Here is a 25,624-nt window from a genome sequence, read left to right on the forward strand (position 1 = left end):
TTCACATCTGATCTTCTCCCTCACCTGGTCCTGAGTAAACTTTGTGATGGGATAAGAAGACAGGACACCTCCACTTATGGGTTGTCAAAATAAATAAATACGATGAAGCAGCAGAATGAATAATTAAGGGAAAAAGAAAAGCCTGAAGCTGGAACTCCAAAATAATGATTGATCAATACAAGTAAATTGCCCCAAACATTTCAATTAAAAATTAATCTTTTTTAGGGGCACTGTAAATGATTAACACATATGGAATACAAACACAAAAACTGATTCCAAAATGCTGAAGTAAAACTATGTGATTGTTGTTCAGTCGTTAAGTCGTGTCCGACTCTTCGTGACCCCATAGACCATAGATTATGTAACATTACATGCAGAACTTAACATGTGTATGCAATAACACTTTTGTTATGAGGATGTACACCTTGCATCACCATGTTATGTTACAATGATAACAACTTGCTTCACCATGTATCCTGTAACATCCATAATTCTAAAACTCTGAGAAAAAAATCTTCATAAAAAACCAAACCAAACAACATACAGTGCCAGGTTTTTGAAGGCCCTTAGGCAAGGCACCCTCAATGGGCCCCCTCCCTCTATAAATCTGCCTTCTGCTTACTTGCCCACAGGCAGAGAGCCAGCGGGCAAGTAGGCAGTGGCATCTACTGCTCCCTCTTCTCACCACCACCATTGTCTGGGACACAGCAAAAGGTGGGTGAACAAGCTGGTTGCAATGCTGATGAGGAGCAGCAGTTCCAAGGGACTCTTGTCAGTGGGCCCCTGCTGTGGTATGGATCCTTGGCAAGTGCCCAACCATGCCTACCCTTGATACTAGGCCTGACACTCTTTTAGGTAGGCATGGAGAAATGAGTTTATCTCCTGTCCATGGGTTGTATCCCGTTATCCCCTTCCATTGACAGAATGGTTTCCGTCAATGGAATGGGGAGAAGGGATGATTCCCCATTCCCCCTTGCCCCAGCCCACGTGCCCTCCAAATCTGCTCTGGAGTGCTGGGAGACCCTCTGGAGAGGAGTTTGAGAGGGGTGGTGGCTGCAGAGGAAAGGAAAGAAAAGGGAGATATTGCGTGAGCAGACATCCACTTATGCATTGATGGATTTCTCCCCATGTTGCTTTCAAACATGTTTACCCTTCAGTTTGTTCTATCCTGTTTCTTCATTCATTTGCAATTTTGAAAAAAAAAATCAGTGTGAGAATTCACATCTACATGCATATTTCAATATGCATTTCTATTTGCCATATTTTGTCTCAAAATACACACTTTAACTCATTTTGATACTTGATTTTTTTGAGCCAAGAATTGCGTTGGAATGCAGTTGCATTCCATTGCATTCAGGCACTGCAAAACCCAGTGGATAAGTGAGCTTTGATCCACGTTTTAGTCTAGTTTGGTTCCACACTTTAGTCTGCCAAGTGAATGTCCATTAAACCCAAATTCAGAAAGATCTAATTCCTTAACCATCCCTACTATTGGGTTCACTTTTTGTATGCTGGGTTTTGATTAAGAACTCCTTGTGCTACTCTGGCTATAAATGAATGGAGCTACTCACTTGAATCTAAGGCTATGTTTGAAAGACTTCTCTCAAACTAAATGTAAAAATGATGGGCTTGAAATCTATGAGATTGAGACCTGCTGAACGGAATTCTCTCTTTTTAAAAAATACTTTTTATTCTATTTTTAATCTTTATAAATGAAATAAACAATAGCAACAACCCAATCAATATCTACAGTTTCCAGCAATACAGTATTCTTAAGAGGACACAGCAGTAACAAGAGAAAGAAGGGGGGGGGGAGAAAAAAGAAAAGAAAAAGAGAGAGGGAATAATAATAATAATAATAATAATAATTATAATAATGTAATAATAATACAAGGGGGAAGAAAGCTAAAGGGGAAAAGAAAAAAAATATGAAAAAGTTACTTCAAGGGATTAAATTTAAACTTAATTACACACAGACTTCAAGTATCATTCTATTAAAAAAATATACCTATATCATTGCCATTATTACACTTGAATACAACATTTGTTGTTGTTGTTCAGTCGTTCAGTCGTGTCCTACTCTTCGTGACCCCAACAATATAAATTGTATTACAATACAAGACAATCAATACAACATAATCAACCTTAAATTTCAATGTCATATCATCAGTCTTATAACACAGAAGGAAGCATTCAGTTCATTTCCACTAAGCATATATTGCCCTTCAGTTAATATATAATAATAGAGCTTAAAAATTTAGCCAGATAAAAATATTACTAATCAAGGTCTCATAGTAATGAAAGTAATAATAATAATAGTAAAAAAAGAAAAGAAAAAAGGGTAAAAAATAATAAATGACTAATATATTTTATACTATCTATATTTTAAATAATATATTTTCTGGTTATATATATGAATGTGTACATATCTATACACACCCAAATAAAATTTTTATATAAAGTATATCATATCTAATATAAAAAAGATATGAATATCTTTTTTATATCTGAACGGAATTCTCATATAATCCAACAAAAGCATGTCATAGTTTTAAAAACTAAAAAACAAACAAACCCCCAAACCCTGTCATATTACCCTTTTCAATGCAAACTTTTGTGGCAAAGCTTCAAACACACACACACACACCAAGGGGACACCAACAGTGAGACAATTATGCAACTGGACTCTTAATATTAATATCTAATCTTTATGATGAACTCTTGGAGAAGTTACTAAAGAGGTAGTCATAGGTGATATCCAATCTTGCGCTGTTGGAAGGGAGTTCCAGGAAGCTAATTTCCCTACTACCTCCCTCTGCCTGCCAGCTCCTAGAACCCCCTGAAAATGCTACACAGAGGGTTGAGGCACCCTCCTGAATGGATTGGGTTGTGGAATGGGGGGCTGAGAGGGAAAGGAGGAAATGCGGTGGAGGCATGTGAGTGGGAGCTCTGCCTATAGAAAGTGCCTCCGCCAAAAGTTTCAGGATGCCCCTTTTCCCTCAGCCTTGCACACCACAACCCACCCCATTCTGGAAGGTCCCCCAACCCATGGGCTGCTGTTGTAGGGTTATATGACGGTTGTTTCCCCCTCCAACAAGCCACACCACTCAGGTTTGGATGATATGATGAGCTGTGCCTGGCCAGGTAATTAGGCAAATCATTTAACCCTCTGTGTACCATGTTAGATATCACCCCATGTTTCCTATATTATGCAATCATGGAAGTGCCTTTTTAATCTGAATTAAACGTATTGCGATATATATTGAATCATTAGTTTCCACATTCCTTGGCAAGGAAAAAGAAGAATATGGTATGTATGTTGCACTTCTGTCTTACTTGGTGAAAGATGAAATCAGTTGGTGTGATGGTGTTTCAGCTTAACATTAATTGTGCTTCCTCATGCAACAAAAATAGTCCTTTTGAGTTGTTTAGGTTGTATTAGGTAATAATGTTTATACCTCACTTGAGGGCAGGCATTTATTGACTTGCTACGGAGCTGAATATTCACAATAATGTTTTTATTATGTATATATGTTATTAATCTACCTTTCCCTGATGAAGATTATTTGATCAAAATGCATCAGACAATTAACATGTATCGATTTATTATTACTTTGGATTCTAGGTTGAGCCTCAGTCTCTTCTCTTGAGTTTTCCTCTTATGGAATGATTACTGGGTAAAGGATTGGAAGCAAAGGGGGGGGGGGAGAAATAGACAGCGCTCACAATGGTGGAAAATATGAAGTGGGATTCCTAATAGATCTGTATTGGGATCAGTGCCATTAAACTTGTCACTAATGCTTTGTGTATGTACAGTGGCCATGTGTCTTACTTCACAGAAGATGGTCCTCTCTTTGAACGGCTGCAAGAGGACAATCCTCTATCTGAAGACATCCTCAATTTGAATGGCTGTCCATTCCAAGTCCCGTTTAAAGATAAAATAACTAGTGCTGTGCCGAAAATGTCTCCCACATTTTTTTCAACCATTGTCATTCAATTTGATAGAAGAGAAATTGCTTTTGAAAAGAAATTCAATACTGAAGAAATGTTGGAGAAATGCTCATGGGTTGGGTTTGGGTTTCTTGGGCTTACCTTACTCAGGAGGTGGCCAAGGAATGAGCACAAGTGTCCCATCTTTCATTGTACAATCATCTCTTTGGCAGCCTGTAGCCTCCTCAGCTCCCTACACTTCAGCTGAAGGCCAGTGGAAGGCATCATGAGCTAATTCCTCCTTAGGGCTTTTTCAGATCAGGAAGTGCAGGCAGCTTGGGAGGCTAGCAGTGATGAAGTAAGCTCAAAAACACCACAAGAAGAATTCAACATAAATTATAGACTGTCCTGAGAATGAGGCAAAACAATGGAAGTCCATTTCATGGGGGGGGGGGAACTTTATGGAAATTAGAGGATAGATTTTGGCAAAGTACTAACTCTGCCTCTGGACACAACACTGCCCCCCTCACACCTGCATAGGGGTCGATGCAAAATGGGGGCCAGCCTGCCAACAAATCTGATGCTTTGACAAACCCCCCAAAACCTTTACCAAAAAAGAAAGAAGCTGTACTACAAGCCCTGACAATGGGCAGCCCTACCTGGGAGAAACTGTTGAGAAGTTCTCTTCCCCTGGATAAACTGTGAAATTCTCTCCCAAATTTCTCTGCCCACAAGTAAGGTGGAGAATTTCGAGAGGCCATCCGTGCACAGCTCCAAAAATAACCATAAGAAGGGATTGCAACAAGGGCCTTGGAATGGTCCATCAACAGTTAGTACACAGGGTGCAGTACCTCTTTCAGCTCAAGGGCTGAATTCCATTTCAGAGAATGTGGTTTTGGGCCCAACCAAAAGAGAGGGGCCAAGCATACAAAAAATATCAGCATATTTTAGCTTATACTTACTGCGCTTCCTGCTGATAACTAAGCCTTAGGAGAGGCATTTCAGCCTTTTGGGTCGCACTGAAAGCTGGGAAGCCGCCAAACACTTGGTGGTTGCAGGAAAGGTGGAGGGGCCAAGGGAAGGGGGCTTGGCTGTCTGGGGAATCCCAGAGGGCTGGATTTGGGGCCCCCGGAGGGCCGGGCCGAGGTTCTGCACCTCTGAGTTAGCAGCGCTTGGACAGTGGGCCGATCAGCCACATCTGGTCACAGCTTTCCCCCACTATGGTGAGGTGCATTATGTTACTAACTAAGGACACAATCCTATGCATGTTTAGCCAGAAAAAAAGTCCTACACCTCCCAGCATGCCCCAGCCAGCTGTGCTGGCTGGGGCATGCTGGGAGTTGTAGGACTTTTTTCTGGCTGGGGCATGCTGGGAATTGTGGGACTTTTTTCTGTCTAAACATGCATAGGATTGCACCCTAAATTATAGTGATTCTTTGTAAATTTGCATCTATACATATCAATTAGCCCCTGCGAATCTGTGTCCTCATTCATCCTCTTTTTGGATGAAGCATAAGTGGCTACCCTAATCTGGAGTTAGGGACGAGAAGCACTGAGGTAGCCAAGTTCTGAGATGACACTGACCCATTCAGAATGGTGAAAATCCAAGCAAACTATGAGGAGCCCCCAAAGGACCTATCCAAACTGGGTGAAGAGGCTACAGAATGTCCAGTGAGATTCAAGAGTCAGTGTAAATAAGGCACCCCCAAATGTTAATGTTCTGGGGGGGTTCCTCCCTTAAAAATAACTGCTGTCGGGGGAGTGGTCAAGAGTGGAATGATGGTGCCTGGGGAGGGGCAGGGTTAACCCTTGGAATTCAAGATTTAAAAAAAATATTTAATTAAGATATTTCTTGGCTGCTTTCCAGAGCAGAAGCCCTCCCAAGGCAGTGTACAGCAATAAAACACATAAAACAGATATGATATTAAGAGCGATAGAAACACAATAAAAACAGTAAGAACACAATAAAAGCAGCAATAAAATAGCAATACCTAGTGGGCTCATGACAGAGGTAAAATGTGAACTCGGGACCACCTGAATCATGGCTGAGCACTTTTAAGCCACCATACTACTCTGTTCTGCTGCTGAATAACATGACAAAGTGGCACTGGTGATTAACACTTTTGCTAAGATGGTTAGATACTTCAGGCAGCCAAACAGCCCTTGGTCTCTACGTGAAAGTCATTAGGTCCCCCCCCCCATGCCCCATTCACTTTGATTTTGTGCAGTATTTGTTTCATTGTAATATTGAAAGACTGCCTCCTTCCATACCATATAAACCTGCTTGTAATCTGCAATCATCATCTGAGTTCCTGCTGCATGTCCCTCCTCCTAAAAACGCTGGAGTTGCTGGGCATAGGAGAGAGGGATTAGGCTTGCACAGTCACGACACTGGAAGTAAGCCAAGGTGGCTTATTTCTCCCACCACACATGTTGGTGGAATTTCCCTAATTATCCTCACGGATGCAGGTTTCTGAGTCATGTGAACCCAGGCGGCCTGGCTTGCTGGAGTGGGCAGCAGCCTTCAAATAAGTCATGGGTGTTGTTGGGTTGCTGTCCACTCCCAACAACCCCTGTGACTTGGGCTCGCACAACATGATAACCCACAGTAAGCCGGGCGCCTGCAGGTGCCATGCAAAAATGGCACCCATGGACACCCAGTACAACACGACAGCCCTCCTGGCTAAATTAAGCCATGGTGGGGTGTCATGTCACGCAATCCAGCCCAGGGCCTTTTGTGTAGCAGCCCCCTGGTTGTGGAACTCCCTCTCCAGGTTGGTGAGGGTAGCTCCTTCCCTATTATCCTTTAGATGGCTGGTTAATACAAGACAGTTCAGCTGAGCTTTTCATAGTTAATATCGCTCTCTGATTTTAAGCGAACAGCATTAGCTTTTATTGTACTGATTGCCTGTTCCACTTTTAAGAACATAAGAAGATTGTGCTGGATCAGACCAAAGGCCTGTCTAGTCCAGCATTCTGTTCTCACAGTGCCCAACCAGGTGCTCAAGGGAAGCGTACAAGCAGGACATATGAGCGCAACAGCATCCTTCAATGTGTGTTGTATTTTACTGTTTTCTTATTCTTAATTGTACATCACCTCAAGCTCTCATCGAGTGGGGAGATTATCGAAGAATACATCAAAATAATGAAGTGAGTAAGTAGTGAGGGACTGTGTGAAATCTGAAGCCACCCTAAGATGTTATTGCGATAAGATGAATATTCCCACCTTCTAGCAATTGTGTGACAAAGTTTCGGATACTGGGATGAGTCAGGTGATATTTTGTGCTAAATAACTTTTCTTGAAATTCATTTTCCAGGCAGCTGTGACAAGGAAGTATATTCTGTAAGGGTTGTCTTGCAAAATGCTTAAAGAAGCCTGTTCTGGAAGTACTGGCTTAGTTTAAAGGCTTTGAGGAAGACGAAGCCATCATTCCGACTTTTTGATACTGATATCACTGACTCGGTGCTTAAGAAGAAACCTGGGGATTACTAAAACAGAAACATTCTTCGGGCACTAGAGGACAGGTGATTCCAACATCCCAGACAGGGAGATTAGCTACGGTGCCTAAAATGAGGTTACTTACTTGAGGAATTCAACTCCTGTTGAATTCCTCAAGGCTTGAGCCCAGAGCATGGCTTTGACTCCAGAAACACCTGAAACAAACAAACCAACAAACACCCCAAACAAGTATACTTTTGAGCATGTGCAGACTGCTTTTCCTTCACCACTGTGTAATTTCCTCAATATCTGGAATGGCGGGGGGGGGGGCATTTCCAGATCAGAGGTTGATATAGCCTAAACAACAACAAAAATACTCTCATTAACAATATCCTCTGAGGTATTTCTTATGTTTTAAAATGAATATTTAAAAACATGAGGAAATACGAGCCTAAGAGCAAGCCTGTCATTGAAGTCGGGGTGCCCTGAGGTCAGAGTGCCTGACACAGCCCTGCCAAGCTCCCAGCAGCAAAGCAGGAGGAGTGGTGTTCACCGCCCTTCCTCCATTTTTAAAAAGTTATTTCCCTCTAATTGGTTGCCATGGGAGGGGACGTCTTTATGCCAGTTCCAGGGATGTCGTAAAGTTTTCCCTGGATTGGGAGTGTTGTTGGGAGCTGGGAGGCCTTTGGATCCTTCAGACCCACAGGCCTCCCCTGCTCCACCCATGCCACATCCCCAGTCTTCCCCCTTTCCCCTCTCTGATGTCAGAGCTCTTCAATGAGGAGCCATAGGATCTTTCCATGGGGGCAGGGAGGGGAAGATCCTATGGCCCCAGGGATGCCATCCCAGGTACCATAGGATTGCACCATAAGGATGCATTTGTAATCATTAACAAATGACCTTTAGAAGCAAATACAATTGCATCCTATCATACAGGGTAGCTTCACCCTCTACCAAGGACCCGAATCCCATCCCCATCCCAGTCCAGGTCCCTCTATCCATCGTAAACTGGCAGTAGAATCAGAGATACCTCACTCCCAACATGCACATCCCTATGGCAACCCAGCTATTTGCGTTGCCCTTATTTTCGCCGTAGTCTACGTAAACATTTACGTAGACTACAGCGACTAAATAAGGAACGCGAATGGCGGCTCCCTATGGGGGCCGCCATTAGCGTACGCGCTTTTTTTTTTTTTTTTAAAGTCATCCGTGATAGGCTACGTGACGATTGACATAGCCTATCATGGCTGACTTTGCAGATCTAGCCGTGATAGGCTACGTGAATCGTCACGTAGCCTATCAGGGGGCTTTTTTTTTTTTTAACTTTCGCGTTCGCGGCCGGGCGAGGCGGGAAGCCTCCTCCCCGGCCTGAATTTCGGCCGGGCCGAGGCGGGAAGCCTCCCCCCCCCGGCCTGAACTTCGCGGGGGGAGCAGCGAAGCGCCTCCCCCCCACCGCGAACGTCTTTCGAGGACAGGTAAGGGACTTTCGTCCACCCCTCCCCCTCCCCCTGGGAGGTCTTTTTGGGGCCAAAGATGCAGGATATAAATTCGTGTGTGTGTGTGTGTGTGTGTGTGTGTGTATGTATATATATATACATACATACACACACACACACACACACACACACACATATATATATATATATAAGCAGCACCTTGAACTGAGTTGGGAAAAGGAGAACAAAGGTAAGATATGGAGCAGTGTACATTCAGCAGTAGTAATGAAACTATTTGCCTGATCACTGACTAAGCAAATGTAGAGCTTAACCCTGAGTTCTGATTGGAATCTCCTCCAGTTTACATGCTATTCACAATGGGAGGAAATCTGGCATGCCAGGTCAAACAATGTCTAGTTTGGCCCTGAGTTCTAGTATTATGGGTGAAGATGGGTGGGGGAACTCTCTGTTCAGACCACGCAAACATTTAGTAGCAAGGAAAAGTAACATACCAAGTAATTATTATTTTGTTTTCTACAGTCACAGACCTCCCTTCCCCTCCCCTCAAAGAAGCTGCTCAAGGCTCTGGGAAATAGATCTAGGGCCCAGGGAAATAGGTTCAGGGCTGGGCCCCCATGGGCCCAGACCTAGCAAAACCCATGCGCTGTGGCAACTTAGGGTGTTTTTCATCCATGAGGCTTAAAGTGATTCTTACTTTGATCTCTTTGTAAGGTGAAGATAAAACTTACAGTGGTCAACAGATGGTCCATTTTCGTTACAAATTTCTTTGTTCTCCTTGGTCAACCTCAGTGACAACCATCAGGTATGAATGTAAATAGCAATTTAAGCCTTACATATAAAAATGGTCATGCAGAACAATCCTATGCATGTTTAATCAGGAATAAATCCCATTGGGTAAGGTGTTTAGGATTGCAGCCTTGGAGACTAATTGGTTTACTGTGTCATGAACTGACTGGGAACAATTTGCTTAGTCACTGTATGAAGCAGATGCTGAAATTCTATTGATGAAACAGGCTGATGAGTATGCATCATCCAGTTTGTCTCTATGGTGCCACAGAGCACATCGTGGCATGGATGAGGCCAGGACAACCTCCTTCTGTGGCCTAATACACCATGCAATCCAGAAGCTTGGTGGAGCCACTTCCAAGCATGAATCTCTTTTGTAATTTCCACCTCTACCCTCTGGGGTTCCTAATTCTGTGCTGCTGAATCAGGGAGAATCATCAGAATTTCTCACTGTAGGTAACCTTCTGTGACCTCACTGGTTTAAAGGAGTCATCCTTCTGCACACAAGTAACCACAAATGTGTTTTTGACATGCAGGTGAAAGGATCACAGATATCTTGATGCGCTCTTCTGTTAGTACACTTGCTTGAGGATGGAATTTAGCTCAAATGTGCTAGGGGAAACTTTTCCCACTGCGACCCTAGCTCTATTCAGCAAGAGGATGGGCTGCTGTCTGTCCAGTAGAGCTGGCTAGAAATGACCACATTTACTGAAATACAAAGGATTATGGTGTGCATAACTATGGATAGCGGAGTGCCCTTGTAAGGTGCTTGGGAGCGAGCAATAGAAGCAACCAATCCCCTACCGTATTCTTGTTGACAAGCTGATAAAATGTGAGCTTGCCTATACAGTGCTGCTGTTAGGTGGATCAGTAATTGGTTGGTGGACTATATCCATTTACCCAGCATCTCCATGGCAACCAGAGCTTTGGAGAAGTGGTACTTAGAATTGCATCTGTGTTCTCTAGTGGCAGAGATGATGAGGTTCTCCAAAACTACCAATAGAACTATCTATTTCAAAATAAATAATTAATAGTAAATACAGATGAGAATAAAGACTTCTCCTTGCCAAGTTCTCTCTCTCTCTCTCTCTCTCTCTATATATATATATATATATATGTGTGTGTGTGTGTGTGTGTGTTCATTGTTTTTGGAAATGTGTCAACTCGAGTTTTGGCAGACCACCACCAGAGAGTAGTAGCCAATAGCCATCTGGGACACTTGAGACCTTGTAGACATTGCTTCAATTAGTGATACTGAATTCTAAACAGGAAGTGGCTCACAAAAGTGATACTTACTGTTTGGGGATATTAGAGCTACTATTGGTGTTTTGAATGAGTGAATGAGTGAGTGAATGAGTGAGTGAATGAATGAATTATTGCTGTTCCAGACAAATAAAAATATTGAAACAAAGAGCAAATAAAAATAATTAAGACCAATTAAATAAAATCAGGGAGGCTGACAGCCAAATAATTTTTTGCAACCTTCTCAGTAATATAGGGGAAATTGTCCCTTAGGCAGAACAAGACCAGGGGGCTGTTTTCACAGAAAATTTCCTGCAGATTTGGAGCATTTTGAGGTCGTTCGTGGCACATGACATAGTGGCCTTACATTACTTTGCCGCTTCTCTGATGTTTGCTTTACTTTGCTTCTCTGATGCTTGCAGTAAAAATGGGTTGGAAGATATAACTCCATGACAGTTTGCTGGAATGGGGCAAAATTGGGGATGATGGGGTGCTCTCATGAGGAGCCTTCGGATGCTTCACTGGATAATCTGGGATTTTGGCTTCTTCATGGAAAAGTGTGCAGAATGGGGAAAAGGAGATGGGAACTATAACTCTGTGACACTTTGCTGGAATAGGATGAAGTTGCGTGGTGGGGTGCCCTCATGGGGAGCCTTCAGATGCTGCACTGGATAATTTGGAATTTTGGCTTCTTTGTGGAAAAGTGAGCGAACAGGAAGCTTATACTCTTCCCTTTAGCATTAAACAAATGCTCATTGGGGCTTTAGTGATCTACCAGGGCATTGGGAGCAGAGAAGCCTGTCGTTGGAAGCAGGGAGAAGTGGCCAGAGAAGGAGAAAAGGCGGTTGGAACTAGAACTCCTTGTTTGCTGGATCATAGAATCATAGAATAGTAGGGCTGGAAGGGGCCTACAAGGCCATCGAGTCCAACCCCCTGCTCAATGCAGGAATACAAGTCAGAGCATCCCTGACAGATGGCTGTCCAGCCTCGTCTTCAATGCCTCCAGTGTGGGAGAGCCAAGCACCTCCCTAGGTAACTGGTTCCATTGTCATTTTGCTCTAACAATCAGGAAGTTTTTCCTGATGTTCAGCCGGAACCTGGCTTCCTGTAACTTGAGCCCATTATTCCGTGTCCTGCACTCTGGGATGATTGAGAAGAGATCCTGGCCTTCCTCTCTGTGACAACCTTTCAAGTAGGGTTGGCGGAGAATTTCTCCCCGAAACTTCGGGGGGCTGAGCGCCAACGTGTTCGGCCCCCCGAACAAGTTTCGGGGAGAAATTCTCCGCCCCCCCGCCCCCCGCACCCCCCCGGGACGGGACTTACCTTTGGCGAATGTCCCTCCTGGCGGCGGGTCCGGCCAGCGGTTCGGCGGGTCTTCATCTGGGGTGGGAGCAGCAGCCGGTCTTTCGACCGGCTGCCGCCTCCGCCATTCCAAGAAAAGGAAAGTAAAAAAAAACGCCCCCGTGATAGGCTACGTGACGATTAACGTAGCCTACCACGGCTAGATTTGTAAAGTCAGCCGTGATAGGCTACGTAAATCGTCACGTAGCCTATCACGGGTGACTTAAAAAAAAAAAAAAGCGCGTACAGATAATGGCGGCCCCCATAGGGAGCCGCCATTCGCGTTCCTTATTTGGTCGCTGTAGTCTACGTAAATCTTTACGTAGACTATGGCGAAAATAAGGGCAACGCTATTTGCGTTGCCCTTATTTTCACCGTAGTCTACGTAAAGATTTATGTAGACTACAGCGACCAAATAAGGAACGCGAATGGCGGCTCCCTATGGGGGCCACCATTTGCATACGCGCTTTTTTTTTTTTTTTTAAGTCACCTGTGATAGGCTACGTGACGATTTACGTAGCCTATCATGGCTGACTTTGCAGATCTAGCTGTGATAGGCTACGTTAATCGTCACGTAGCCTATCACGGGGGTGTTTTTTTTAAAAACTTTTTAGTTCGCGGCCGGGCGAGGCAAGGCGCCTCCTCCCCAGCCTGAATTTCGGCCAGGCAAGGTGGGAAGCCTCCCCCCCCGGCCTGAATTTCGGCCGGGCGAGGCGGGAAGCCTCCCCCCCCCGGCCTGAACTTCGCGGGGGGAGCAGCGAAGCGCCTCCCCCCCAACGCGAAAAGCTTCGAGGACCGGTAAGTGACTTTCGTCCATCCCTACTTTCAAGTACTGGAAGAGCGCTATCCTATCTCCCCTCAGTCTTCTCTTCTCAAGGCTAAACATGCCCAGTTCTTTCAGTCTCTCTTCATAGGGCTTTGTTTCCAGTCCCCTGATCATCTTTGCTGCCCTCCTCTGAACCCTCTCCAGTTTGTCTGCATCCTTCTTAAAATGTGGTGCCCAGAGCTGGACACAGTACTCCAGATGAGGCCTAACCAGTGCTGAGTAGAGGGGAACTAGTACTTCACATGATTTGGAAGCTATGCTTCTATTAATGCAGCCCAAAAAAGCATTGGCCTTTTTTGCAGCCACATCACATTGTTGGCTCATGTTCAGCTTGTGATCTACAACAATTCTAAGATCGGTCTTGCTTGTAGTGTTGTTGAGCCACGTATCCCCCATCTTGTAACTGTGCATTTGGTTTCTTTTTCCTAGGTGCAGAACTTGGCATTTCTCCCTGTTAAATTTCATTCTGTTGTTTTCTGCCCAGCACTCCAGCCTATCAAGATCACTTTGAATTTTGTTTCTGTCTTCCAGGGTATTAGCTATCCCACTCAATTTTGTGTCATCTGCAAATTTGATCAGCATTCCCTGCACCTCCTCCTCCAAGTCATTAATAAAACTGTTAAAGAGCACTGGGCCCAAGAATGAGCCCTGCGGTACCCCACTCATTACCTCTCCCCAGTTTGAGAAGATCCCATTGATAAGCACTCTTTGAGTCCGACTCTATAGCCAACTGTGGATCTACCTGATGGTTGTTTCATTTAGCCCACTTTGAGCTAGTTTGCTTATCAGGATATCATGGGGCACTGTGTCGAAAGCTTTGCTGAAGTCGAGGTATATTATGTCTACAGCATTCCCACAGTCCACAAGGGAGATTACCTGATCAAAAAAATGAGATCAGATTCAACTGGCAGGATTTGTTCTTGAAAAATCCATGTTGGCTTGGACTAATCACTGCATTGTTTTCAAGGTGCTTACAGACTGATTGCTTTATGATCTGCTCCAGAATTTTCCCAGGGATTGATGTCAGACTGACTGGTCTGTAGTTCCCAGGTTCCTCCTTTTTGCATTTTTTTGACGATAGGGACAACGTTAGCCCTCCTCCAGTCATCTGGCACTTCCCCCGTCCTCCATGATTGCTCAAAGATAATAGACAGTGTTATCTTCTGCCAGTTCTTTTATTACTCTAGGGTGCAGTTCATCTGGCGCTGGAGATGTGAACTCATTCAAAGTAATTAGGTGTTCCTTGATGGAGCTTATTTTGCACTGGTGGGGTGCTCTCATGGGGAGCGAATATCTAGCCTTTCTTTTGTCTGTAACCTCTTTTTCCCATTGAGAAAATCAGAGCTGTGCTGCTGTTTTCTCCCTTAAAGGCGCAGTTTTGCTATTTCAATGGGTCAGGATAGTGGCTTGACTCATTCATAGAATACTGGCTGTTTTCTCCATTCATAAAAGCACATTTTAAATCTTTAACTTTTCACATATCCCAATGCAGGATGAGAGTCTCTTTGAAGCCACACACACCCCTTGTGTGCATGTTTACTCGGAAGTAAGTTTTGCTCCTCAGTAAGAAGTAAATCTCACTCCCCTGCAGTCTCATGCAGGGGGGTAAGCCCCACTGAGTTCAATGGGACTTACTTTCAAGTAAGCCTTCATGGGGATCATGTTGCGAGGTTTGCTTTTTCTCCAGATACAGGACGGGGATTCACACCAATGCTGGATGAAAGGGGAGAGGTGTGGGGTAAACTACAGAGGCTTTCTTCAGGGCTTCCAGTAAACTTCCCTGAGCAGGGGAGGGTGGACAGGGGTGGGGAACAACTCTCTCATTCAGTGAGCAGCACTTGCAGGGTTGATTATGTTTTTCAGAAAATTGGCTTTGGCCCGTTAGGGGCACACAAAACAAGAAAAGAGGGGCTTTAGGTAGTGCATACGTGGCTTTTCTTTCTTTGGGTGCCACGGATGGACCAAAGCCAATTTCATGAAAATCTGGATAATGCTCCAATGCACTTCACATTCTGTTGTCATGAAGATCCCCCTGATCTTGTCCTGAGAGTTCTTAGTAGAAGGAAAATCAGCCTCTCTCCACAATCTCTAAACAAATTATAATACAAGAGTACATGATCAACAGACTCTATTACTCCAGTTACACAGGGACACAGATATTTGTTAGGTGGGATCTTATTAAATCACACACCTAATCTTTCAGAGGTCAACATCTTGAAAGGAGCAAGGATAAATGCTCTCTTGTATTTGAAAACGGTTAATGCATACAGATACAAAGCACTAACAAATCCATATTTTGAAGGATGACTTAAAAGTGATGTGGAACAGAATTTATCAGTTGCAGCTCTCAAATACTGTTGATCTAGACCAATCTCTATTTTACAGAACATTGGGCTTTCTTTAAACCATAATTGCCAAAAGCTAAAGGGGAAAACACAGCCTAAAGATTGTTTTCTCCATCTTTCTCATCCACCAAGTAACCAAAGAGTCTGAGCACAATAAATAAGTATAACTAGAAGGTGCTGCACAAAAGTGCATACCTAGCCACCACTTCAAGACATTTATACAAGCCTGGCATATTGGTGTTTTGGTAGAATGCTAACTCTGCTTCTCAGCTGGATTAGCACCAGGGAATTGCCCCCTCAGAAACTGTAGACTGGGGACGGCCTGTGCTCTGATTTAGAAACTTGTTCATCATATTTATTTATTTACAATATTTGTATACTGCTCCAGATCTAAAACAGATTTTGGAGCGGTGAATACAAAAGATAAAACAGTAAAAGAATAAAAAGATTAAAACACCATATTAAAATTATGCTTTTTAAAAAACTGAATGCCAGAAACTGTGGCTGGTCAGTTAAGGAATGCCTCCTGGAACAGTGCTGTTTTCAGGAGGCACTGGGAACAATGCAGTGTTGGTGCCTGCCTGACCTCCAGAGGCAAGGAGTTCCAAAGAAAGGGGGCCACCACGCTGAAGGCTTTCCTCCTCGTGGACTCCAGTTGGGACATAGGCCCATGTGGAGCCACCAGGAGCGAGCCCTCTGATGATCTCAGTGACCAGGCAGGTTGGTAAGGGAGAAGGCGCTCTCTCAGGTATCCAAACGTTCAGCATGTGGAAGCTCCCTAAGAGAACAATGGTGGAAGGGGTTATCAGGAAGATAGCACTCTTGTGTTGATTCTAGCCATCCTGACAGAACAGATTGGACAGAGAGTCTTCCTATTTCTATATTGCTGTGGAATCACTTTTTTGAAGGTCCATGAAGGAAGGTCCATTTGTTTATTTACCTACATTTTGGGTGGACAGGGATCTGTCAGGGATACTATGGTTTTAGGTTAGGCAGCCTTGGCAAAAGGGCATTGGCCTATATGATACACTAAATGTGTTCCAACACTATGATTAAATTATTTCTTCTCTCTGGCTGGGAATTATGGCAGCTGTAGTCCAATGCATTTAGAGGTCATCAGGTTGGGGAAGGCTGCTCTATAGCAACACAAAAACCATATGTCCAAACAGAGGTAGCTAAAGACAAATATTTGTTTTCCAAAATCAGTCCTTTGCCTTGTTCCTACTTGGGTCACACCATCTAGCCCAGTAACCAGTCTCTAGTAGTACAAAGCTCTAGGTGCTGGAAATAAAGTGGACACAGGGACCTAATAGAAACTTTTCCTCAAGTGTCTAGTTAGAATTTCTTTATCCCAACTATTCCATCTTTGATATTGTACCCGTTGTGTCAAACTCTCCCCATCATGTTGAGGTCATAAGGGAGCATAAGGTTGTGTTTGTGTTGCTGGGAATCCATGCTTATGAGTTTGCTTTGACTCTGAATCTTTATGGATCCGTGTCATTCGGTTGCTGGTGAAATCACTGTGTCAGCAACTGCATATTGTAAAGAGAAGTATCATGTCAGGATCAAGTTCTCCTACACCTCACCATTTCTGACCTGAGAGGTATACTGTGTACCTCAACAGTTCTTCCCTGCCTTGTAGGAGCCGTGGCCCTAGAGAGAGTTTGAAACAGTTCCCAAGAGGTCCTTTTTCTGAAATGCTCATTATTCTAACCTGCTGCATGACCAAGGCAAGTCCTAATTAATCCCTCAAATGCTAAATGTTGAATATTGTTTCTCAACAGTATGTAGAAAGACCACGTGGGTGGCCTGGCACTGTATCACAACGTGTTTTCCTCCAAGGAAACAAGACTCTTCAACTCCCACACTTCTCGTCTCAACCAAGAAGCCAACGTAGCTTAGCGTGACATGGACTGACATTCGCAATTATGGTGGATTGTCTATAAAACACTTTCTGTGTCCTAAAAACAGAGCCCCCAGAATGCAGGAAATGTGTGTTGAACCCAGTTGAACCAGATTTCAGGATGTCTGTCTTCACCCTTTCTCAATTTGCCAGCTGCATCAGCCCATACCATGATCTTTTGCTTTCCCAAAGGCCATTGTCTATACAATGCACCTGCTACTTACTTTAGCACCCTTGTCCCCTTATTTCTTTACAACTCTGGGTACGCAGTGTTGCTGAGGTACACCTGCGATGTAGGTGGAAGAGTGCTAAATTGTAACTGTGGAAACTTGCACTCAGATCCTTGTCCAATCAATCAGCTCAAAGAGGAAGTAGGCAGAGGTGAGGCCCAGTTGTCCAAAGGTGGCCCAATCTGGTTATCAGCCAGAGAGAGGGCAGGTGGTGTGTGCGCTGCTGCACCATGGTGGGTCAGCCCTCCTGGATACTGGAGCCCTGACAGGTGCCTGATGATGCCAACTCTTGGTGCTGGCTCTGCTGTACCAAGCCCCCTCACCTTCATCCCCATCTCCAGTAATGTCTTAATACATGTAGCTACATTTGCTTCCGGCTGTGAGAGCTGGACTATAAGGAAGGCTGAGCGCCGACGAATTGATGCTTTCAAACTGTGGTGCTGGAGAAGACTCTTACGAGTCCCCTGGACTGCAAGGAGGTCAAATCAGTCCATCCTAAAGGAAATCAACCCTGAGTGCTCATTGGAAGGACAGATACTGAAGGTGAAGCTCAAATATTTTGGCCACCTAATGCGAAGAGAAAACTCTCTGGAAAAGACCCTGATGCTGGGAAAGACTGAAGGCAAAAGGAGAAGGGGACGGCAGAGGATGAGATGGCTAGATAGCATCACCGATGCAATGAATATGGACTTGAGCATGCTCCGGGAGAGAACGCAGGACAGGAGGGCCTGGCGTGCTGTGGTCCATGGGGTCACGAAGAGTCAGACATGACTGAACGACTGAACATTTGCTTCCGATCATTCCTTTGTTAGTCACCCCTCCCCCCTTGTGTGACTCCCCCCTCTTCAGAAATCTCATTAGACTTGGCAGAATTATTCCTACCAGTGACTTGTGTGAGTAGAACTTCAACATTTGCTTCTAGAATCATAGAATCGTAGAATCGTAGAATCATAGAATCATAGAATCATAGAACAGTAGGGTTGGAAGGGGCCTACGAGTCCAAACCCCTGCTCAATGCAGGAATCCAAGTCAGAGCATCCCTGACAAATGGCTGTCCAGCCTCGTCTTGAAGGCCTCCAGTGTGGGAGAGCCCGCCACCTCCCCAGGTAACATTTCTAATTTGAAATGTTGACATTGACAACTATGAGACACATGAATTGACCCCCCTCCCCGTCAATATCTTTTGCTGTTCCCTCATCTTATCAAAGCACTTTTAGTTTCCCTGGAAATCCCAAATTTGCTTCCAGTTTGGGCAAAATTCACTCTCAACTCTAACTGTAAGCTGTTTGCAGTGACACCTTTTCCCCCCTTTGTTATCCTGTCAAGTGTCAAAATACATTGAAGGCACTATATAAACACATATAATAAGAATGCAAATGTAATAGATTTACTGCTAAGAGGTCTCCAGGAGCCCAGTTTGTGAATCTTGGTTGAACTCCTTTCTTCTCATTGGTCTTTTCAGCCTTTGCCTTGATGACACCTGCCCCACCCATGGGTCTCTTCCCCTTGGCTGTTTTTGCCCCGGGGTTCTCCCAGTTGTCTTGTGACTCAGCATTCTGTGCCCTGTCCAGGTATGACTCCCAGGGATGCTGACACACATTTTCCCCTCCCCTGCTATGGACTACATTGCATGTCTGGGAAGTGGCTTCCACTTTGGGCGGAGACAGAGCTATTTAAGGAACTCCTACAGCTCTGGTTTATCTAGTCCTCAAGGGTTTATAAAGCCAGGCAGAGCCCTCTAAACACCAAAGCCGTGCCGTTGAGAGAGGAGCCGCTGCCTTCCCGAGGTAGCCAAAGCCAGCGTTTTCCAGCCCTTAGGTAGATAATCAGCTAGACAATTTACTTCAAATGCTATGGAATGGGGACCATGGGCAGGGCATTGGTGAAGTGGGTGGTGATGGTGGTGGGATTGTGGAGTGGCCGAGACTTGTAGTTAGAAAAATAAAGGTGTTCAAGGTTTGTTTTGTAAGAAGAGAGGTACTGAATTTATATGGGAAGCAGTGGAGGCTGGTGGCTCTGATGTCAGTGGGGCGGTAAATCTGCTCCGGGTTTCAATCAGAACCACTCAGAACTCTAAAGGAGCTATCCAAGGTGCTTTGCACTTTCGATAGCTCCATTACAGCTCTGGCTGAAACCTGGAGCAGATTCACTGCCCCACTGACACTGGCCCAGAGAGCTTCGGCTATGGGTTGGTATAGAAATATAACGAATGAACGAACGAATGAATGAATGAACGAACAAACGAATGAATGAATTGGAGCCAACAGCCTCCACTGATAGGAAACTACCTCATACCATGTCAGACTGTTTGTCCATCTAGCCTAGTATTTTCTACCTTGACTGGCAACAGATCTCTGGGGTCTCAGGCAGAGACCTGCCAACTGATCCTTCTAACTGGAGATCTCTGGGATTGAACCTGGGACTTTATGCATATGAGATGTATGCTCTTCTATTGAGCTGTGGTCTCTCCTCAAAGAACTTAACTTGGATAATGGCCTAAGCAGCATTCAGCTCCCAAAGTTGCAGTGCAGGCTCTAGGATATGGGGGCATTTGGGCACAGAACCCTCGGTGGGCCCCCCAAACCTAGAAGAAGTGGGGCATGCACATGGAGAATTCTCTTAGGCTGCATCCAGTCTTCTTGGATATTTTGTTCAAAGTGGAAATGGTAGCACTGTTAGGGCAGTTAACCCTCTGATGCTCTTGGGGCCCTGGCAAAGGCCCAATCTTGCCACCCTCTGGAGCTGGTCCTGTAAACTTGCTACCAATGACCAGGCTCAGCCTTGGAATGTGGAGATTAATTGCAGAGAGATCTTATTTGGGCCTGAGCAGAGTGGATTCTGAGCCTTGTCATTGGTAGCATTGATAACCACAGACTACATGCATTCATCTGGGATTAATGGAGCTTCCTGATAGGTTTGAGGCCTGGCATATTGGAAATTAGGCATTGGTTTGGGCCCAGTGTGGCTGGAAGCCACATGGTCCTTCAAGCTGTTGTGGCGTGGTCCTTTTTGAGCCATCTAAAGACCATGGTTTATTTGCTTGTGATACACAATCACATATGGAGAACATGAGCAAGTCTGTTTAGAGTTTTTGCTAGATACAGAGGATTCTTTTTCTGTGCAAAGGGTGTGTGCCATGATTACTATACCTGTCCTGGCAGGCAAGTGGAATGGAAGAGTTTGGCAAACATACCTTTGCATAAAGAGAGCATGACCTGACCAACCTATCTTTCATGGAATGCATGTTCCTGGTATGGGTGGTGCAGGAAAAACTGAGGGTCTTTCTGGTGTACTGCTTCCTTCCTGGCCAAGATCTCTGTTTTCATACATATGGATGGACAGATAGAAGTAGCAGGTTTAAATTGTAGGAAAGTAGAATTGTAGGAAAGGAAGGAAAAAAGAACTTATTTTAGAGCTGAAATGAAATTCCACAAAACTTAGAAATTTAACACATTTTCCAATTTCAGAATTAAGATCTGAATGTTGAAATGTGCTATCAGAAGTAGCTATTTGAGCTTTGGAATCTAAATATGACATCAAAATTTGAAATTTACTTATCACTTTTGACTGGTGGAAGTCTCTTGCGGTTTGTCAAATACGGACTACTGTTACATGTCAGCTGGCAAATTTTAACACATCTTTGCAGATACGTGTCGACTATCCTAACATCTTTGCTGCTGCATACCAACTGTTAGTGACTCTGAAATGTTGACTGCTACATGTCGGATTCTGTCAGCCATCAGAGACTGTCAGACATTGAGAAATCTTCATATTTTCCTCTTCTAGATTCTCTGGACCTGCATCCTCCTGCGGTGTCTCACCATGTCTTCAAGTCATCCAGGCCCTGGTTCTTCTGGAACACCTGGTGTCCCTCCTGTGCCAAAACCTGACAATCCTTTGGTTCCAGTTCCAGAGAAACCCTGGCCTGAGGGGCCTCCCAAACCTGAAGCACCTCAACCACTGGGGCCTCTGGGGCCTGGAAAACCCTGGCCTGAAGGCCCTCCTGCATCTCCAGATCCTAGGCAACCGAGATCTCCTCAACCACCAACACCTTTAGGGCCTATCAACCCAGGACCACTTCCTGGACCATCCAGTCCTCCTAAGCCACCCCTGCCTGATGATCCTTATCTACCATTTCCTCTGGTGCCTGTTGCACCTTGGCCACCACTGCCTGAGTGGGATGATTCAGGGAAGCCTCCGAAAGACCCTTCTGTTGAAGATTAACTTTCCTTCCAGCCACGTTCTCCAGGGACTCCACTGGCTGATATAGAACAATGCCTTACCTTTCCCCACACATGTACATTCCTATGTCCATCTGATGTCAGCAAAGATTATTCCAAATCCAGACTGGGACCTACTATAAATCTTTTCTGAATGGCTCCTGGAAGCTGAGCGACAACTAAAAAGAAGAAGATGCAGCCCCACTCTGTTTATTAGCAATTCCAAAACCTTTGTGGTGGTGAACATTTTAGACAAATTCCATCCGTTTGCCCACCAACCCACCAGCCCACCAACCAACCCACCAACTCACTTTGACCTGAAATGCAATTCAGTCTTTTGGTTCATCTGATCTGTGTCTGTCCTCAATCTCTCTCTCTCTCTCTCTCTCTCTCCATCCTTTATATATGATCCAAAGCTCTTCTCTGTAGTATATCATTTGTTTTATTACCAGCTGGAAAGAAATTCTGACTGTTAGTTGTATTGTAAAAGAAACTTCCAATAAAATATTGCAATTAGAAGTATGTCTCGACTGCTTTAGTGCAACCTCCTCAACGTATTCGCATGACTGTAAAATGTCTGCCCCGCCTTTGCAAACACACATTGGCAAAGAGTCCATTCTCCTTGGTCTACATATTTAGGATGCTGTCATCAAAGGTAGTAATTAACTAAAGACTGTTAACACTTCTGTGGCTCAGAATCCTGGCCTGCAAACCCAGAGGGTGGAGAATGATACACTAAACCCATTTCAGATTCATGAGCAAATAATAATATATTATGAACTGTGCGCCCAAACCATTTGTAATCAGGGAAATGTCCCATAAACCATAGGCTGGTTAACAACTCCTGCTTCTTGTGGGGATGGAAGGCTTCATAATTACTCTGCAGAAGAATCATAGAATCATAGAACAGTAGGGTTGGAAGGAGCCCATAAGACCATCGAGTCCACCCCCCTGCTCAAGGCAGGAATCCAAGTCAGAGCATCCCTGACAGATGGCTGTCCAGCCTCATCTTGAATGCCTCCAGTGTGGGAGAGCCCACCACCTTCCTAGGTAATTGGTTCCATTGTCATATTGCTCTAACAGTCAGGAAGCTTTTCCTGATGTTCAGCCGGAATCTGGCTTCCTGTAACTTGAGCCCATTATTCCGTGTCCTGCACTCTGGGATGATTGAGAACTTATCCTGGCCTTCCTCTCTGTGGTAGAAGAAACATCTACTGAGGGTAAGAGAAGAAGCAATGAGTGTATTTGGTAGTACAGTGCAGTAACTGAGCTGTGAATTAGAAAGTTTGTGAATCAAATTTCATTTTTATAGGTAGCTGCCTTATCAGTTCATCTAGCTCCATGTTGGTCCTGGGGTGGATGAATCTGAAAATGTTGGTCTCTCTCTCATTTTTCCAGTCCTAAACTCAGTTCATCCTGAACTCTGAGGATTTCCCCAGGATTAAGTTTGCTTCATCCTGAACACTGAGAATTTATTTTTTAAAAAATTGCATGAAAAATGTATACATTTTTGTATGCATTTCTCCAAAGACATGCCTTTTTGTATACAATTTTGCCTGATATGCATCTTTTTGCAAACAAATTTCTTATTATAGTGCATTTTGAACCTTATTTTCACTAATATGTGCTTTTCTGTGTTTGTATTTTTTTATTGGAGGGCTCCATCTCAAAATTTGGAGACATGCGAATTTTGAGAGATCAATGAATTTCAGTTCGCACATTGGTTCAAAATTGGGAAATTAGGCAAGTTTGCATTAAAATGTGAACCCAACAAATATCTCCCCCACCCCTAAAATTTGGCAGTGGCTCGAAGAGTCGGACACGACTGAACGACTGAACAACAACTAGGGTTTCAGGTAGGGATCTTTTCCAGCCCTACCTGGAGATGCTGGGGACAGAACCTGAGACCTTTTGCATAAATAGCAAGTGCTCTGCCACTGCGATCCAGCCCTTCACTTCAACCATAAGTTCACTAGGTAGCCTTAGGCATTTGTCCTCAGCATGTTCCTCTTTCTATCTGTCATATAGGGATAGTAAGAGTACCCTACCTTACAGGCTTGTTGCTTAAGGTAAGAGGCCCATCTGCTTCCATTTCCCCAGTCCAATTAGGAAAACAAGACTTATGTGGCTTAGGGGTGTGGGTTTGCTGTAGAAATGAACAGAACTTGTCATGGGGACATGAAAGGGCCTTACAAGAGGAAATGTTGTACATTTGCATATTTCCCTCTGAGTAAAGAAAGAGGCTTTCCCCCAGAGGTCATTCCAGAATGATTTATTTGGAAACCAGAGTAATCTAACCAGACTGACAAGAGAAAAGTGAGCTTCTTGTCTGGACTAGTAGGAGAGCAGCCATCACATGATGTGCCATGATCCAAAGTTGCATAGTTACTGTGATGCACCTGAGCATTTCCATTCAGGTTTGCCCATGGGGCCAATTAACACATGAAAAGGAAGTTATGCATCAGCTACTTGCATTGAAAGGACTGAGGAAGCCATTCTGGCCAGAACTTTAAATGCCTATCAAAGCTCCTCTGCCCAGAGCAAATGGCTGGACAGGGGTGAATGATGAGAGTAGAATAAAACTGAAATGTCTTTATCTATTTTTAATACATATAAACCACCCTTCATTTGTTTATTTGTACAAATGTATATACGACTGAACATTAAAAAAATACCACAGAGGTGTACAACGTTAAAATCACAACAATAAAAGTATAAGATAAATCTAAAGCAATAATTGTAGTAAAATACTCACTTTGTTACAAGCTGGGTCACACTACAGGAAAATATTTATCCACACTACAGAGAAATATTCATTCATAAGGGATTGCAGGGCAGCGTACATAATGTTATAAAAAGACAAGTACAATATGATGGTGGTGGTGGTGATGATGATATTACAAAATAAGAGGCATATTAAACTATTCAGCCAGCAAACAAATGAATGAGTGGATCAATCATTTTAAAGAGAAAAAAACCCCATAGTTAAATGCCTAGGCAAAAAGGAATATTTTGATTTGGTACCAAAAAGAAAGCAAGGTTGGCACCAACTGTATTTCCTTTGTGAGGGTATTCCAAAGCATGACAGAGGCTCTTTTTTGTAATGAGAAGACCCTCTTTTTTTCTCCCACTGATAGTACTCTGTGAAAGGTTTTCACTGAAGAGCTTAATGCATGGACAGGATGATATAGGAGGAGATGCTTCTTGAGGTATTTGGGCCCCAAAACGTTTAGGGTTTAAAAAGGAGATAACCTGTACCATGAATAGGACTTGCTAACGAATAGGGAGCCAATGTAATTCCTTAAGAATTGGTGTCACATGGCTCTATCTAGGCAATCCAGACAGAATTCTAGCTGCTGAATTTTGCACACATTGAAGCTTCCAAACTGTTCTCGAGGGAAGCCCCACATATAATGCATTGCAGTAATCAAACCAGGAAATTAAGTTGAGAAGGAGAATTTGAGTCAGTTTCTCAAATTTTAAATTTATACTGTGTGGGTATCTGAAATTCTCAAAAATTTGATGTTTGAATTTGACAGGTATATTCTAAGTGAATTTTTGATTTGGGGAGGATGTGGATTTAAGCTGTTGATAAACTGGTCTTCTAATACTAAAAACTCTGGCTATAGGATTGGAATACTTTGAAGGTGGAAAAAAAGTTTTGGAAACTCATATAATCAGTTTCCCCACATTGTTAAATATTCAGAGGAAGCACGCCTGTGTAATATTTTGATTGGCATTGAAACTCATCTGAAGAAACTTTTTAACATCAAATCACCACAACTCATATTTGCTTGCAAAACCTGAATTCATGTTTTCCTAATTTACATTTTTTCAACATTCCCAATTATGGATGTTGTTGAACAGAGGGGTTATAGGAGAGACAAAGATTTATAAACCACAAA

The 25,624-nt window shown here is 43.8% G+C and overlaps 1 long non-coding RNA gene across 1 annotated transcript; it reads left to right on the forward strand.

Moving 5' to 3' along the window:
• The first annotated feature begins 630 nt into the window (after nt 1-630).
• LOC146355287 (uncharacterized) lies at nt 631-22,240 on the forward strand. Its single transcript, XR_014788616.1, has 4 exons — nt 631-714; nt 7,248-7,455; nt 9,538-9,628; nt 21,286-22,240. It is a non-coding gene; the product is annotated as an uncharacterized LOC146355287 (long non-coding RNA).
• Nucleotides 22,241-25,624: the final 3,384 nt, after the last annotated feature.

The sequence above is a fragment of the Heloderma suspectum genome, chromosome 2 (assembly GCF_057233095.1).
Source record: "Heloderma suspectum isolate Gila_16-S chromosome 2, 16-S_ref, whole genome shotgun sequence".
Lineage (NCBI taxonomy): Eukaryota > Metazoa > Chordata > Lepidosauria > Squamata > Helodermatidae > Heloderma > Heloderma suspectum.